The sequence below is a fragment of the Crocuta crocuta genome, unplaced genomic scaffold, assembly GCF_008692635.1.
Source record: "Crocuta crocuta isolate KB4526 unplaced genomic scaffold, BGI_CrCroc_1.0 scaffold6, whole genome shotgun sequence".
Classification (NCBI taxonomy): domain Eukaryota; kingdom Metazoa; phylum Chordata; class Mammalia; order Carnivora; family Hyaenidae; genus Crocuta; species Crocuta crocuta.
In genome coordinates, this window is record NW_027531917.1 from 7189428 (window position 1) to 7193718 (window position 4291).

General features: G+C 34.5%; 1 pseudogene; it reads left to right on the forward strand.

Moving 5' to 3' along the window:
• Positions 1 to 2951: 2951 nt before the first annotated feature.
• LOC144240575 (high mobility group protein B1-like 1) lies at positions 2952 to 3755 on the forward strand (annotated as a pseudogene).
• The last annotated feature ends 536 nt before the right edge of the window (positions 3756 to 4291 follow it).

Genomic DNA, 4291 nt, shown 5'->3' on the forward strand with positions numbered 1-4291 from the left:
AGAGATATTAAGAAAACATACCCTGTTTACAATTGCATCAATAAGAATAGAATATCTGGAAATACATTTAGCCAAGGAATTGCAAGAGCTGTACTCTGAATACCATAAGATATTGACGAAATAATTTAAAGTAATATAAACGGAAAGGCATACCATACTCATGGATTAGAAGAATATTGTTAATTATGTCCACACCACCCAAATGTCCACATTTCCCCAAAAATCTACAGATTTAATGTAATCCCTATCAAAACATAACATTTTTCACAGAAATGGAACAAATAATCCTAAAATTTGTATGAAAACACAGAAAAAAAACTGATCTAGCCTAAGCAATCTTGAGAAAGAATAACAAAGCTAGATATATTTGAAATTTCAGATTTCAAGCTATACCACAAAACTATAGCAATCAAAACAATATGATGCTGGCACAGAAACAGACACATAGATGAACAAAAAGATTGCCCAGAAATAAATTCATGTTTATGTGATCAAATAATCTATATAAAAGAAGAGAAGAATATACAATGGGGAAAAGACAGTCCCTTTAATAACTGTTGGTGGGAAAATTGGACAACTACATGCAAAGGAATGAAACTGGACTACTTTCTCATACCATATGCAAAAATAAACTTAACATGCATTAAAGACGTAGTTGTACACATGAAACTATAAAACTCTGAAAGGAAAACATAGGCAGTATGTTATGAGGGCAATAAAAACAAAAATAAACAATTAGGACTGTACCAAACTAAAAATCTTTTGCACAGTAAAGAACCATCAATAAAACAAAAAGGCAACCTAATAAATGGGAAAAATATTTGCAAATGACATATTTTATCTATAAAGGGTTAATATGCAAATATATAAAGAACTCCTACAACTCAACACACACACACACACACCAAATAAGCAAAGAATCTAATCACAAATTTCTCAGAGGACTTGAATAGATGGTTTTCCAAAGAGGACATACAGATGGCCAACAGACAAGAAAAGATGCTCAACATCACTAATCATCGAAAAAACACAAATCAAAACCAAAATGAGATATCATCTTGCATTTGTCAGAATGGCTAGTATCAAAAGGCAAGAAATACCAAGTGAGGTGAGGATGTGGAGAAAAGGGCATGCTTATGCTGTTTAGTGGGTATGTAAAATGGTAGAGTCATTATGGAAAATACTATGGAGGTTCCTAAAAAAATTAAAAATAGAACTACCATATAACCCAGGAGTTCTACTTCTTTGCATTTACCCAAAGAAAAGGAAAACACTAATTTGAAAAGATACACATCCCTATGTTCTTAGCAGCATTATTTACAATAGCAACAATATGGAAACAACCTAAATGTCCACTGATAGATGAATGGATAAAGAAGATCTGGTGTACACACACACACACACACACACACACACAGAGACACATATATACAAAACTTTGGAATATTACTCAGCCACTATAGAGAATAAAATCTTGTCATTTGTGACAACATATTTGGATCTAGATGGTGATGTGCTAAGTGAAATAAGTCAGAGATGGACAAATACCACATTTCACTTATATGTTGAATCTAAAAATTAAACATGCAAAAAAACACCCACCCCGAAACAGACTCATAAATAGAATTGGTAGTTGCTAAAGGAGAGTGGGTGGGAGTTGAGCAAAAGAGATGGTACTAATTTCATTATAAAATAAATAAGTCATGGGGAATACAGTCAATACTCTCATAATAATGGTAACTACACTTACTGTGGTGATCTTAATATATGTAAGTGCTAAATCATTATATACACTGAAGCTAATGTAATATTGTATATCTAATTCAATAATAAACAAAAATAAAAAAAAACCCACCAAGAACTGAGGTATATAAGTCAAGACATCCAGTAGAACCTATTTTATTGTTAATGCATGAAGACTAAATGTGTACTTGTGTCTTTGAAATCAGATATTAAATTTGTGGGAGTTGTCTTGAAAGTATATCCATCATGAAAATTGTCATTGTTACAGATACACCATACTTGAATTTACCAAAACACACCTACTACTGAAGGTTTGATTTTAGAATCCTCTGCAATTCTCACCCTCAGTAGATAAATAACTCCAGTCTCTTCACTGCAAACCCAGCTATATAGGCTCTTCTAAGAGAACATATTTAAATCTGAGTCTGATTTATCCTCTCTTTTGCCTCAATTTCAAGGTGTTTTTTTTTTTTATCAATAATAAACTCTTTTCTGTCCCAACTATACATACCATAATCTTGATAATATTTGTTCTCTATATTTTATATAGAAAAGAAAGTTTAATTTGGCTTATGACTCATTTATAAACTCAATAACTTTAAGTTTTCTGGTACATGTTACAAATATACTTTCCTTGTCTGTAATATTTTATTAAAATTTTATAAGTAGAATATTTTGGAGAGTGCTTAGTTTCTGTACCCACTGTAATATTTGGGGAAAGTAGGTACCGACAGGAGCAAAAAATAGTAGGTCTATGAGCAATAGCCTTTAACTCTTACTGGGATGGCTTAAATCCTAAACTGTTGCCCCAACCTTTATTTTAAAAATATAATGAAACTAAACATTAGAAAATATTTTAGAATAGCTGTATTTCCATCCCTCCATTCAAAATTTATCAATATATTTCATGGCCAATAGATTTGATATAATACTATGTGTTAGATTTCTCAGGAAAGCTCACTTCCATGTAAATGGCTAGGTCCCATGCAGAGATATTCTGATTCATTCTGTCTAGGTTTGTAGTTTTCTATTCTAAGTGCACACCGGAAATGCCTACAGAAGTGGACTTTAGACAGTAAGGTTAAGGAGCAGAGAGAGTGAAGAGGCTGCACCTGGCTCCAGCTCTCACAGTCACTGCAGTACCCTGAGCTCCATAGGGACCATGCTGGGCTCCACGGGACTCTGTGCCTTACTGAGAAAAATTAAACATGGGCAAAGGAGATCCTAAGAAGCCAAATGGCAGAATGTGCATTCTTTGTGCAAACTCGCTAAGAGGAGCGTAAGAAGAACCATCCTGAGGTGCCTGGGTGTCTCAGTCGGTTGAGCATTGGACTGTTTTCTGCTCAGGTCACGATTCAAGGGGGCCCCAAGCTCAGCGTGGAGTCTGTTTAAGATGATTCTCTCTTTGTCTCTCTTTCTCTGTCTTTCTGCCTCCCTCCCCTATTCGGGTTCTCACTCTCTTAAAAAAAAAGAAAGAAAGAAAGAAAAATCAAAAAGAAAAAGCATCCAGATACTTCAGTCAACTTCTGAGTGTTCTAAGGAGAGCCGGGAGGGTGAAAGACCATGTTTGCCCAAGAGAAAGGAAAATTTGAAGACATGGCAAAGGCAGATAGGCCCGTTATGAAAGAGTAAATGAAAACTGATATCCCCCTAAAGGGGAAAAAAGTTCAAGGATATAAAGGCACCCAATAGGACCCCTTTGGGCTTTTTATTGTTTTCTTCTGAGTCTCACCCCAAAATCAAAGGAGAACCTCTCCATTGTTGATGTTGCAAAGAAACAGGGAGAGACGTGGAATAACTGCCACCTTGGGAAGACAAGGAGCCTCAGGAAGAATACAAAAAGGATATTGTTGCCTATGGAGCTGAAGGAAAGCCTGATGCATCAAAACAGAGTCGTTGAGGCTGAAAAAAGCAAGAGAAAGAAGAAAGAAGAGGAAGACATGGAAGATGAAGAGGACGAAGAGGAATAGGAAGATGAAGAAAATGGAGATGAAGAAGATGATGATGAATAAATTGGTTCTAGCACAGTTCTTTTTTCTAGTCTATCCAGTCTTAACTCCCCCTCTATATAACTCCTTTTAAAGAAAAAAAAAATTGAAATGTAAGGTTGTGTAAGATTTGCTTTTAAATTGTACAGTGTCTTTGTTTGTATAGTTAGCACTCTACCAAATGTGTATTTAGATAGCCCTGTTCTCCTGCTATTTTTGAGTAGCCACTAACCTTGCCTGGGACAGTGTGGCATGAAAATTTAAAACAGATTCTTGTTGGTGCACAGAACAAATTAGTTGTATATGGAGATGTTTTTTTTTTTAATGTGTTTCTTTTTTCATCTTCAGTAGTCTCTGATGCCACTTACATGAAATAGTGTTCTGTTAACTGAATACCACTCTGTAATTGCAAAAAAACCCAAAACCTGCAGATGTTTTGTTGACATTTGAATGCTTTTTAACATAAATTTTTTTAGTTAAAAATAAGTAGATCATAAAGTATGGTTCTTAGATCAGCAGTTTTAACATCACATGAAAATTTGTTCAAAAAAATGCAAATT